This window comes from Herpailurus yagouaroundi, unplaced genomic scaffold (assembly GCF_014898765.1).
Source record: "Herpailurus yagouaroundi ecotype Mexico unplaced genomic scaffold, PumYag 192, whole genome shotgun sequence".
NCBI classification, from domain to species: Eukaryota; Metazoa; Chordata; class Mammalia; order Carnivora; family Felidae; genus Herpailurus; species Herpailurus yagouaroundi.
This window is the reverse complement of record NW_024412423.1, coordinates 21,893,220-21,907,475: the sequence shown is the minus strand read 5'-3', so window position 1 is coordinate 21,907,475 and position 14,256 is coordinate 21,893,220. Positions and strand designations below refer to the sequence as shown.

The 14,256-nt window shown below is 41.1% G+C and overlaps 1 protein-coding gene across 6 annotated transcripts in view; it reads right to left on the bottom strand.

Annotated features, from left to right (window-relative positions):
- Positions 1–14,256, bottom strand: part of PCBD2 (pterin-4 alpha-carbinolamine dehydratase 2) — an 80,791-nt gene that overhangs the window by 39,147 nt on the left and 27,388 nt on the right. Inside the window, exon 1 of one of the 6 annotated variants that reach the window (XM_040444515.1) lies at positions 3,504–3,527. The exons of the other annotated variants lie outside the window; for them this stretch is intronic. The gene's annotated coding sequence lies outside the window, so the exon portion shown is untranslated. Of the gene's footprint in view, positions 1–3,503; positions 3,528–14,256 lie in introns of those variants that run through there. 6 annotated transcript variants of the gene reach the window in all.

Here is a 14,256-nt window from a genome sequence, read left to right as displayed (position 1 = left end):
CTGAAATCCTAGTGCTGCTATTTACTAGCTATCTGATCTCTGAGAAAGCACTTAACATTTGAAATGAGCCTCAGTTTCTTCTTACGTAAAAATGTAATTTCTTTAACATACTTTGCAGTTTACTGGGCACTCTATCCGGCACTCAGGTAATGCTAGTGATTATTATCATCAGCAACACTTTAATATTATAGTGTCTAGGGCCCGGAGAGGAAGAATTCCTTTCTGAACCTAGTATAAGAACCACTGGAAGACCAAAGAAATTCACCCTTGCAAGGATGAGAAAAATCAGAAACATAAGGAAAACTTTCTCTGAGTGGGTAGATTCCCAGTGGAAATCTTCCAGTGGGTAGATCTTCATAGAAAGATTTCCAGTGGAACCGGCACTCTGTCAGTAAGCATCTTAGCCAAGCACATGACGCATGTCTCCCTGAAGAGCCAGACTAAAGATCTTACCTGAGGACCACCCCCTGGGCAGTCCGTATATGTGTCTGGGGATAGATACAACCCTCACCAGTCCCAGGTCGCTAACCTACCTGCCTTCTACTTGATCCACCACAGAGTGCAACATCTCCAATAACTCAAGCCAAGAATATCCCACTCTGAACTTAAAACTGGCTTCCCTAGACACTTGAGACAATGCCCACAAGCTACTGAAAGAGCAGCCTGCTCTACAACGCTGTAGGCTAAGTTAGTGCCCCTTCAGCTGGTGGTAATAAGTATACTACCCGAGAGATAGCAGGCTCACTTCCTACACATTACCTTCAAAACCTGTGCTCACAGAACCATAACAATGCAGAGCCTTAATAAAAAAAAAAAAGAAAAGTTCTTAAGTCACCATTTTTGGCAATTACCCTAATATCCTAAACAGCCATTCAGAAAAATAAGACAGCTTTTAGCTAATTACATGGTACTACCTTCAACATATACTGTTAAATAAAGCAAGCTGCAAAATAATTTTCTTTTGCAGAACTAGGATTTATAATTACATTAGTAAATTACGACTAAATTCCCAGGGTAGGAAAACAACTCTTTGACAGAGGTCTACGGAAGAGTATCTATTCTTCTCCAGGCAGCAGAGTTTAACCAACATAAACACCTTCACCCACAATTTTACCTAAGAGCTCATTATTTCTGTCCCACTTTTAGGGAAAGTCTTCTAACTAGATAGATACCACATATCTGATGTGTGCCTAAAAAGCTTTCTGGACAAGATGATTACAAGCTGAGAAGATCTCTTCCGTGAAAAGACATTACTCATTTCTAAAGTTCTCTGCACGTAAGTTTAAATTACACCTCCCCATGGGATATCCATAATAACTTAAATAAACCCATCTTGTCATGCTCATAAATAAATAAATATATAAATAAATAAAGTTAAATAAGTAAATAAATAAATAACATCTCCCCACATCATCATCAGCTACTAATCAGCTACTATGCGGCATACCAACAGCTCCACCTGATTAGCTGCTTCTAAAATTTCTCACAATCCTTCAGTTTTGCTCTCTTGGAATCAGCACGTTTGACCATTTGCTGTTCATCCTTTCCCCCTAAAGCAGAGGGAAACCAGGGTTTCAAAATCACCCCAAGGGGAATCCATGAGAGAAGCCGTTTACCTGGAGTTTCCCGATGTCAAATAACTTCTGATGCCTCACTGTTCACTGTGGCTGTTCATTACTGCCAGCCAGTTGCTTTGGAAAAGCCCCCTTGGAGGCTCTCTTTCCTAACCAGCTGATAATCCCTATTTGTTCACTTTCAGGAGTCTCATGAGGTAAGAGGTATTACAAAGACTACCCAAGTGTTTTGTTTCGTTTTAGCAAATTAGAATTTATGAATTAGATTCTTAAAGAATTAGAATTGATGCCCCTTAGCATTGTCATCATTATAAAACTTACAAAAATTCAAATCTATAGAGAAAAATGTCCCTAGGCTTTAACTTTATGCATCCAAACCACTAAGATATAGAGAAGATCTGGCCAAGTACATTTTTAAAAATCAAATAATAGGCAAAATGGCAGCCTACTCCTTACCTTTTCTTCTTTATAATCAAGTGGCTCGTTTTAAGAGGTGCAACTATGTAATTCTAGTGTATATCTGACATGAAATTGTCAGATAAGTTTCAAAAGAGAGAGAGAAGGCAAAAAGCTCCCACTACAACTGGAGTATATAAAATTAAACTCAAAGTCGAGATCCTTCAACAATAACCAAAAGGGTTGAAGGAAGAGACCAGGGGCTTAGAGCAGAAAGAACACCTACTCCCCCAAACGGCATGACAAGGGGTCAGGGAGGCCTCAAAAATTATTTTAAGGAAACAAAGCAACGCCTCATTTAGCTTAATTGTACAGAAAATACATCTTCTACAAACAGTACACATTTTGTAAAACAGGGTCTCATCTCACTGGACATCACAAAATATCTGATGGTATAAAAAGGTCTGTCACAACATCAAGTTCATACTTAGGCTTCCCTCTGCTTTGTTCTAAATGCAATCAATTCTTCTTTTAAGAGTTTTTAAGTACAGTTTTGGCAACATTTGCTAATGTTTCCTGTAAGAAAAATACATCACTCAAATACAAATATTCAAGCCTAATCAGGGATCCTGATAATACAGCAGAGGACTTCCAGTGATAGACAGCTGCAAGGGATCACTGCAAGCAAATAGCCTGCCAGACCCACTTCGCAGAAAACAGTGTCAATCCAGAAGAAGCCTGGTGAGGAAAGAGACCATCTCTTAAGGCATCTGTATTTATTTGTTTCAAAGTGCACACATAGGTTGTGAACTTGGAAAGGTCCCTGAACCTGTCAGAGTCTTCAGGCACTGAGCTAAAGCAAACCACGAATATATTCAGAATTCATCCTCAACCTGTTATGATGAGGTTTAAGGAGTGATCTTACTATGGTGAACAGATTGAAACTAGGGACTTTCTTGTTTCTGTGTTTTAAATAGTATTACTAACGAATTAAGAATATTCTCAGGGCTTGAGACACACAGAGAGTAAAACAGACTTAGCACTTACCCTGTTTTTGGTATCAAAAGACTCAGAAGGTCTGGTGGATGGTGTCATTTCATCCTGCAAAATTCTAATCCCAGCCTTGTCTCATTCTCTGGCCTTGAGCGAATCCTAAACCTCCCTCACCTCTCCTAGTCCCTGTGAATCAGAGGCTCTACTACTTAACTTCACTGTGTGAGGAGGCCTCATAAAAACATGCAGAGCGCTTTGCACAGAACACATGCTACTGTGGTGCACTGAAAAGGTTCCAATCCGCTTCAATATCACACAAAGGAATTCTGAGCTGTTCTTTTTTTTTTAATCTAGAAAATTTGCTCCATGTGGCCAAATAAATTCAGTTGTATTCTGAATACAAATGAAAAAAATTTAAGTCTCTGTGTTAAAAATTCACAAATAAGGCTCACAATGCAGGAAACAGTAATGAACAGAAGAAACAAAAGAATAAGTGCTTACTTAGGTCAATTCTTTTTGCAATACTCCTATATAAATTACCTTGGCTTCAGCTGTTGATCAAGTTGGACTTGGGGGGTTTGGGGTTTTGCTTTGTTTTTTGTTTGTTTGTTTGTTTGTTTTTTAGTAATTCCTAATATCCTGAAAGAAAAAAAAAATGGTTTGTTTTCCTGCATGTCCTGCATGGGAAAGTCTGTTTTCCCTCTTCAGAGCAGGCTCCCATTCTGTTCCACCACAGAGCGGCTGCCTTCTCTGTGCACATGAGGGCTGATGGGCAGGCAGCACACAGAGAAGCTCCAAGTCTGCACCAAGACCTGCACAGCTCATTTGCAATCCCACTAGAGGAAGAGCACACAACTGGCTCTAAGACGCTGGGACAAAGAAAACATACAGATATGGATGGAATGGGAGTGCTCTGCCATTTGATGCAGCTGCTAGAGAAATCCTTCCCTTTTGTTTTTAAAAGTTTATTATTTCATACCTTATGCAAATCATACTTTATATATTAGGCAATAATATTTTAGAAATACTCAAGTCAAATTAAAGGCTTCAATAGCCTTGCCAAAAGCACTGTGATTTTCCTATAAAAAAATTATTCCAATTTGTTGATCTTACATAGGATGAAACATACTGTAACAATCTTCATAATTTATGTCCTGTTGGGACACAATGATTTAAAGTAACATAATACAGAGCCGCATCATGGCTAATCTAAACCACCTGACCAGATAAACACCAGCTTCCCTTCTCTCTTCAGCAAGGGCATTTCTGTTTATTGTCATATCATTTCCTCATTCTAGGAACATGCAGAATAAATGCAGCCAACCTCCATTTCAGTGGGAGGCTGAGCCGGCCTTTCCCATGTCAGGAGGTTTGTGCGCACACAGGTACCAGTACAATGTCAAGGGCTTACAAGACAGAAAGCAATCCAAGAATTCCACCCTCAAAATCATTTACAGTGAAGCAAATATGGATTCATCCAGTACAATCTGGACCAGGTGTGGTGTTATAAACCACAATCTTTGTGTTTTTTTTTTTTTAATGTCACCGAAGAGGTAATTCTTTCAAACAAATTATGGGACTTACTATGAGCCAAATTTTTATAAACGCTTCAATCATGCTTCTTGCTATGTTCACAGGCACTCATGATGTGATTAACTAAACTGAAACACCCCAATTAACCAATGTCTTTTTGGGGTGAGGAATCTTGGTAGGAGAGAAAGACAAAGAGCCCCTATGGCACTAACCATGGCCATTCCTGATGAACTCAGGCAGATTTCAAATCGTGAGGTTTCTCCAGGGTCCAGATCCCTTCAACCCATCTCACATATGCAAACCGTACTGGGCAAAGGAAGGTTTTTAGAGGGACTTAAGGGAAGGGTTTAAAGTTTCAATCGTGAAAGAAAAAGTGCAGGAACACATGTGCATTCAGCAGATAACAAGACATTGAAAATATTTTAAAACAAAACAAAACGCCTGTCTGACCAAATTTTTATAAACTTGGTTAGGGAAGAGGAAAACAACTGTTTAGGGATGGTTTCAAATATTGCCCTCTGCTATTACTGAGAAATTTCAAAGCTTTTCATGCTCCATTGGAAACAGCTCTGCTTCACAAGCTGTTCTTGTCGGTCCTGCCAAAGAAATGGTCTGATACGCTTTATTGAAAGCTTATCGATTTGCTTACCCAGACAAATACATATGTAACTCTCTCTGCCTATAAAGACCAGTGGACAAGAGGATTCCTCCAGTGAAAGCAATGAGATGATTAAAATACAGGTGGATGAGACGGGAGAGCAGAGAAGAGGCATGCACATCCCAACCCCAGCACCACTGAAGTGGACACTGCAACATCTGAACTCAGTTCCGCCAGTCCCAGCATGCGCAGAACCTGAGCCAACTTGACCAGCACCAGTTTTCATGGGCATCTGTACAGGAACGGAGGCAGCAAATAGGTACATTTCTGTCACAACCTGGAGCCTTTTGACTTGTGAAATTAAACGGAAAATTCAATCTGTGAAATTAAACATTAAGTATCCTTTTTCAGACAACAGACATTCATTAACTTGGGTTTGAATTTAACACTATGCATAGTTGTACATTTTTAAGGTGACATGTTATAAGCCTGCAACATTACTGGCGACATTACAAGTTAGTGCTATCAAGAGTGAGTTCTGGTAAAAAATGGGTCTTTTTGCCCTCAAGTACTCATACCTTGGACTGACAGCCCACTTGCTAATTCCCGTTTTCATTACGTCTACACTGTATGTACACCTTTCCACACTTCCAGAACCACTTCAAAATCAGCTCGCATCAGTCTGAAAATCATGAGGACTCTGCTCACTATAGGTTACTCTAGGCTCATGCATGGATAGGGTTCTCTGATGAAAAAAGTCTTGGCAATGAGCTACAATGTGACTGTCCCCAAGCCCTGACTTCTCACAACCCTGAACCTTCATTTATTAATCTGTATATCAGGTTAGTAAGTGAATCTGCATACCAGAGAGTTGCCCCAGCAATTATATTTTTTTAAGTTTTATTTATTTTGAGAGAGAGAGCAAGGGAGGGGCAGAGAGACAGAGAGAGAGAATCCCAAGCAGTCTCAACACCATCAGCACAGAGCCTGATGAGGGGCTCAATCTCAGGAACCATGAGATCATGACCTGAGCTGAAATCAAGAGTCAGACGCTTAACCGACTGAGCCACCCAGGTGCCCCCAACCAATTACATTTTTAGATCTATAACCTAAGGAAACTCTCACATATGTACACAAGGAGACACAAAGATGCTTGTTAAAAAACTGACAGTAATAATAAACAGTGCCAAGAACCTAAATGTCCATCAACAGGGGAATGGATAAACTTGGTTAATTTATTTAAATTTTTACTTGATTTTCAGAGGAATAGAACACCAAAAAACAACCCACTACATGAGAAGCAGTGCAATGGATTGAAAGAGTGTTAGTTGAGGAATCCAAAACCTGGGCTCTGTACCCAAACCCCAAACAAGCTACATGAACTGGCTAGGTAAAGACTCCATTTGGACACAAGGAGGTGATGTGTACCAATTACAAAGCACAGCACCTTCACACACAATGTTCAATAAAAAAGAGTATCAGCTAGGGGCGCCTGAGTGGCTCAGTCGGTTAAGCATCTGACTTTGGCTCAGGTCATGATCTCATGGTTCATGAGTTCAAGCCCTGCACCAGGCTCTGGGCTGACAGCTCAGAGCCTAGATCCTGTTTCAGATTCTGTGTCTTCCCCTCTCTCTCTGTCCCTTCTCCCACACTGTCTCTCCCTCTCAAAAATAAACAAACATTTAAAAAAATCTTCTTGAAGAGTATCAGCTACTAATAATAGTACATCACCATGTAGCAGGTTCATCATTCCTACTTTACAGAGGAGAGAGAACTGAGACTCCAAAGGATCCAAGTGTGTGTTTAGGACAAATCCCTGATGTTAGGTTATCCTTTTTCCATTTCTTTCCTTTCCCTAAAAGCTAATTATACAAAAATAAGTTTCCTGTACTTTTTTATTTTAAAAGTTTAACTACAAGAGAAAAATTAAGCATAACAGAAAATTTAGGAAAAGAAAAAATGGGGGCACCTGGCTGGCTCAGTAGCAAGAGCATGTGACTCTTGATCTCAGGGTTGTGAGTTCAAGCCCCCACAGTGGGTACAGAGATCACTTAAATAAAATCTTTTAGAGGCACCTGGGGGGCTCAGTTGGTTAAGTGACTTCAGCTCAGATCACGATCTCATGGTCTGTGGGTTCGAGCCCCATGTCAGGCTCTGTGCTGACAGCTCAGAGCCCGAAGCCTGCTTCAGATTCTGTGTATCCCTCTTTCTGCCCCTGCCCCGTTCATGCCTCTGTCTCTCTCTCTCTCTCTCTCTCTCTTTCTCTCAAAAGTAAATACACATTAGAAAAAAAATTTTAAGACATTTTTAAAAAAGAAAAAGGAAAAACTACTATAATTTTTTTTCCTGTGCCTTTCCCCCACATCTGATGTGATAATATTCATTTATTGTGCACCCTGAACTTTCTTAAAACATTTTTTTTAATTTTTTTTTTCAACATTTATTTATTTTTGGGACAGAGAGAGACAGAGCATGAACGGGGGAAGGGCAGAGAGAGAGGGAGACACAGAATCGGAAACAGGCTCCAGGCTCTGAGCCATCAGCCCAGAGCCCGACGCGGGGCTCGAACTCACGGACCGCGAGATCGTGACCTGGCTGAAGTCGGACGCTTAACCGACTGTGCCACCCAGGCGCCCCTGAACTTTCTTAAAACATTAAAACACCCTACCCATTTTCCAGTTAGCTCCACGGTCTTCTTTACTTCTTTTTGGAAGCCACACAATCTCAGACAGAATGGGGGATCTTCTCTTTGAGAAACTATTTCATGTAAATGGTTCAAGCATGTTTGGGAGAGACATGTATACCACATATGTCTTTTCAAGCCAGGCCTTCTGAGCATGGAAGACTCTTTGAATTCTCTACCAATACACATTGTGGAGTTGCAGGGGCAGAACTAGAAGAGCAACTGTATAATTGGGGGACTATGGAATAAATAAGGTTTTGTTTAACTCCTTTTTTTCAATACCCAGTGAAAACATCAGATGATAAACTCCTCTTTAAGTGAGGACCCATTAAAGCAACCAATTAGCTTAATGTCTTGTGCCAAAACCATGACAACGGAACCTGTAAGAACAAACACTCCACCCACCAGACTTGAAATGACAGGGACAATGTCATCAAATCCTCCAACACGCAGGCAGTGTGCCCTGTGGAAAGATCCCCAGAGTAGGAGTCTTCTCTGGGACCCAAGTTCTTATCCTCAAATATTTCTTCCAGGCACATATGTGACTGGGGCATTCTTCCAGGCACATATGTGACTGGGGCGTGTCACCCAACCTTCACACTCAGCTCCCCTCTTTGTCCAGAAGACCATTCACTGAGGGGCTGTGAAAAGGCCAAGGAATCAGGATCCAAAACTGCTGTATGTACTTCTGTCTTCTGTGCTTAGAGAAATGAGTACAGATCTCAAATGATCTGCATCTTAGGCTTTCAAAATTATGATACTGGTAGGCTACCATAATGAGGTAAAAATCTTCATGACCCTCTTAGTGTGCCTCATCTTCTTCAAGCACCAAGTACAAACCTGGGGGCCATGCCCACCCTGCTGTTCTGAAATGTCTTCTTCATTGAAACCTTGAGAATTATGAGCAGTTGTAAATCCGGGATTATAATAAAACAAAAAATATGCTGAGCTGTGAATACAGAGAGTGGGCATGGGGTCAGAAATAAATTCGGGGGTGGTTCTGAAAGACACGTACGGGGGCGCCTGGGTGGCGCAGTCGGTTGAGCGTCCGACTTCAGCCAGGTCACGATCTCGCGGTCCGTGAGTTCGAGCCCCGCGTCGGGCTCTGGGCTGATGGCTCGGAGCCTGGAGCCTGTTTCCAATTCTGTGTCTCCCTCTCTCTCTGCCCCTCCCCCGTTCATGCTCTGTCTCTCTCTGTCCCAAAAATAAATAAATGTTAAAAAAAAAAAAAAATTAAAAAAAAAAAAAAAGAAAGACACGTACGATCCAGGGAGCCATGTTTCATGAGACCAAGAGGGCTGGAGCTGGCAGGGACCGCAGCAGTTACCTGGCCCAAATCCCTGAGGCTCAGAAAAAGCATGCATTGTAATTTTTAGTTTGAATTAATTTTCTTTACAAAAGAGATGTTCTGCTTTGACTTTAAATCCTTCTGAGCCCATGCAGAATGCTACAGAAAAGTGCCTGAATAGTCCTGAGATACAGAAAGTCCGGAGACTGAGAAGGGGAACATGTTCTTGGAGTTGAGGCCTAGCACTCCCACCTCGGGTACTTACTCCTCCCTCCCAGTCTTGACTTCCCAACCACGGAAGGAAGGGGGTAAACCAATGATGGTAGCGTTCCTCCCACTGGGTGATGTGATGACCAGAATACAGAGATAAGTGCTGTGTTCCTTGATGATTTTAAAAAAAGATTCTTCTCACAGCATGGACTTGGGGTCTCTCTAAGCCAGCAGTCATACTATTTAGGAAGTGAGGGTTTATCTTTTCATGGTAGTTAGGAAAGAATCTGGAGTTCTTTGTCTGGCATAAATGACCTATTTGGGACCTCAGAAGTGTTTCTAAAAGATCTAGTAAAACTTTAAGGTAGTTAAGCATCCAATTTATCTTTCAGTTTTATATATTGTGAGAGCAGACCCCAAGTCACAATTATCTGTCTCGGCCTCTCCCAGAAGAGCACTTTAAAACCTTCTTCTGTGTTTCATCCATTGTCTTCCTTACATATACTGAAGGTTTGGGGCTTAGAGATCATGTCTACACGTTGTAGATGCTGTACAGGATTTCAGTAGTCTCTGCTTTTTGGCACTGATTGAGGTAAGGCACTCTGCATTACTCTTTCTCCTGACTGCCTCAGATTTCAATGAAAACCCGCTTCAAAGATGATGAAGGTTCCTATGACTCAGCAGATGACCCACACACATCACATGGGCATACCTGGTCATAGATATAAAGTTCTAAAAATTCCAGAATCTCAGGGGAAAAAAATGAGTATAAGAAAATCAATGACTAGGGGCACCTGGATGGCTCAGTCAGTGAAGCATCCAACTTCGGTTCAGGTCACGATCTCAGAATTTGTGGGTTTGAGCCCTGCATCCAGCTCTGCGCTAACAGCTCACAGCCTGGAGCCTGCTTCAGATTCTGTGTCTCCGTCTCTCTCTGCCCCTCCCCGGCTAACACGCTGTCTGTCTGTCTCTCTCTCTCTCAAAAATAAATAAACATTAAAAAAAAATTTTTTTTAAGAAAATCAATGACTATATTAACATAAGCTTGTAATAAAGTTAGAAACCCTGTCTGGCCACCATCTGTATATACTTTCTAAGAAAGCAGGGCAGAACTGACCAATGACAACTAAAAGAGAAGTTTCTAGGTTGGTGTTTTTTCTCGAAATTCAATACTATTCAGTACTTTCTTTAAAAATACTTCCTTTAAGCAGTAAATATGGGCAGGTATATTTCAAATACAGTATTTTTTAAAGACGAAAACCACCATGGTAATGGGATGTAACTTAAGAAAAATCTGCTCACAACTGACAACAGAGAAAATGAAGGTTAAATTACTATAGCTAGTATTTACATTTCATTTAAGTAGACTTTGGCCTTTACAAGTTTAGGTAGGTTCTACTTCATTGAAAAGCTTAAAAAACTAAAGGTAAACAGATTTTTTTTGATGCAACACATTTCTTTTGCCACTTGTAATTTTATGAGTTAGTAAAAAGTTAAGTTTCATTACATCAAAACAAATGGGAAATGGTTTGGGTTTTAACACAATAATTTAAAACCTGGTAATAAATTCTTTTAATAGCATTCTAAATATATATATTAAAAGTAATTAAAATTTTTAGGGGCACCTGGGTGGCTCAGTCAGTTGAGTGTTCTACTCTTGATTTCAGCTCAGGTCATGAGCTTGATCGTGGGATCAAGCCCCGTGTAGGGCCCCACACTGAGCATGGAGTCTGCTTAAGATTCTCTCTCTCCCTCTCTCTGCCTCTCTCCCCCTCTTGCGCGCTCTCTCTTCCTCTCTCTTAAAAAAAAAAAAAAAAACAACACTTAAAAAAGGTAATTAAAATTTCTAAACCTAGGGGTGCCTGGGTGGCGCAGTCGGTTAAGCGTCCGACTTCAGCCAGGTCACGATCTCGCGGTCCGTGAGTTCGAGCCCCGCGTCGGGCTCTGGGCTGATGGCTCAGAGCCTGGAGCCTGTTTCTGATTCTGTGTCTCCCTCTCTCTCTGCCCCTCGCCCGTTCATGCTCTGTCTCTCTCTGTCCCAAAAATAAATAAACGTTGAAAGAAAAAATTTAAAAAAAAATTTCTAAACCTAATGCTTGAATTTCAGACAGCATTCAAGCATTCCTAAATTCACACCCTACTAACTCTATCACCTCCCACTGCCCAGCACTACCTCATCACCAGATTCCCATCTGCTTCTCACACAAAAATTAAGTCAGAGGTTCATTTCATTAAGTCAGAGGTACAAACTCCAATCCAAACTCCAGCCCTGCGCTCCCAAACTGCCCCACCCAACACACAAAACCACCACATCACCGTCTCTGCTCCAAAGGGGGGTACTTCTCGAAAGGGTGACAACACTCAACACTGAAAATCAGCTGTAAAACTCAAAGTGCCACTAATATCCACACCATGTTACAGAGGCAAAACGGTTACTCAACAAAAAAACTATTTCAGGGTATCTCTGCTGCCATTTCTCAGTGAGAAAATCACTTTTAAAAACTAACCAAAGCACCATGAGAGGTGAGGCTAACAGAGCGAGAGCGAGTTTCGCCTCTGGTACCCAAGGTCAGAGGCAATAGTGATGGATTCTGAGATGTGCATTATGATAAATACTGAAAGGCTGCAACACAGTAGGCACAGAGATTACAGAACTGCAGACCAAGAAGCAAAACCTCGAACCCCCACACTCACGAAGCTAAAACGTTTCCTCGTGTGAGAAACAGAACCACCACTAACAATTTTCGGAAATAATGTTTGAGTCTTGGCTCAATTGGATAATTTTGTTCTGCACCAAAGACAATTCCATTCAAATTCCCAAAGTCTACGAGTAGATTCATTCTAATTTCAAGACCTAGTTTCCTCCCAAGCCCAATGAAATGAAAGGCAGAAACCAGCAAAAGAAAAAACAAATAACCTATATAACATGGTTTGCCATTTTATGAAAAACAAATGAAGAATTACAGTCACATCACACTGATAAACTGAGAGGCTGCCAGTGGTTTTCAGGGCAGATGTAACATTTTAACAAATGTGATTGTTTGTGAACGAAATAATTCTGATCAAAAACTTAATTGCAGCCAAAGTGAGCCCTGGGCTGTGTCACCATAATCCATTCTGACAGGAAGCAGTGAGTGGAGATTCCTACTGTGAACGGAGCACATGTGAAAGGTCAGATCTGGCCTGGAACTTCAAAACCGTTAACGTGTAAAACAGTGTGCATTAGAGCCCGGAACGGCTAACCACTGGATTAGCGGATGTCCGCTGTGTGGGTCTGATGTGCTTTTGGCAGGTAATGGTTAATTTGTAAATAGGCAATGTATTGTAACTTTCTTCTGTGCCTCTTCCCAACACCGTCCAGCAGAGCCCATTTTTAATTACAGACCCAGAGTATTAAAATATTAGATGTACAACATGGGCTAATTATAACAAAAGTTTCTTATTTTAAAGGGAAACTTCTCTTTTAATAATTTAGTGAAGGAAGAGTTGCATGTGTTTTAAAAAATGTTTGTTGATACAATAAATGAAAAATGGTTCATGTGAAACCTATTTGTTCATCCAATAGCAACTATATTAAAACAGCCAAAATTTGCCAAGTGAGGATTTCATCATCAGAAATATATACTTTATATATTCTCATCTGAAAAAACAATTATACAATGCTGTTTTGCACGGTTTAAAACAAAATTCTAAATAAAAATGCAGTGAGTACCAGTTTTCATGTCTCATCATGAGATGTTACTTATGAAAGAACCAAACTACATAGCGCCTTATAAGCCAATGCATGCAAAAGTGCTTTGTGCATATGTAGTGCTATAAAGTTGGCCCATTTGGCTTCCGATCAGCCATTTCCCCCGATCTAAACGACTTAAAGTAACATGGCATTAATGAGTGATAAAAGCTGGCACTGTGCACTTCAAGGATTGTTTTAAGATTTAAGTCATCTCTGAGTTGAGAGGAAGTAATACCTCTCTTTGAAAATAAGGTCTTCTAAAATAAGGTTTATTTCTATTCTCAAAATCAGCCTTCTAAGGTTGTGTCTGTGGCCACTGGACATACGTAGCTCCCGGGCCCTCTGGAGGCTAAATCTAGGGATCGTGCACATGGCTACATGGTAAGGTAGTCTCATCACCAGCCACCTCATGATGCCTATCCCCTTCAGAACATCAAGTGACACAGTTAAGAACAAAATCATACATGTGCTTCTAACTGTAATGCAAGATGGAGGAGAAAAAAGAACTGTAGGCAGCAAAATCTTATGTTTCTGCTTTCCATATAGGATCTGAAACCTTTAATGCATCTGGAAGATTCAGCATCTCCTGAACAGTCTGCCCCTGAAGGGATAGGCTATTCACATATGCCAATCTGCTGCTCTACACCAAGCACCATTCTGGACTCTGGGCCCTGGGACATAGTCCCTGCCCTTACCCCACCCCACCTCAGGAACTTGGGTGTGGTAGGAGAGGACAGAAAAGCCAACCAGGAAGACCTAGTAAGGTAAGGAGGGAGAGGACGAAGCAATGCAGAAAGGCCATGTGAGAGTACAGTGCTGGGCACACCCACGTTATATTTTCACCCCTCTTTTCCACCGACATCTGAGCAGAAACTATGATGGCAATCCAGATTCCCAAGTAGGGCACCCAGGTTACCCTAGGAGCTGAATTTATCCTAGGTATACAAACAGGAAAGAGGTGCCATAATCCACCAAAAAAATACCTTACAAGGCTCCAAACTGGTCATTAGAGTATTTTTTTATACTATCAAGTGATTAATTACACCAGGTAACACACTCAATGTGTATAATTTTAGCCTCACTCCTAATCATTTCTTCCACTCCACACAACCTTTTCAGTGTAATTATTCTTGACTATTGCTCCACTTCCTTGGTGAGGCTCGGGCTCAAAGCTTACAAAGATCCCTCCAGAAAGATGACCAGCAAAGCACAATGCTCCCCACGGAGCTCCGACCTAACATGGCATGC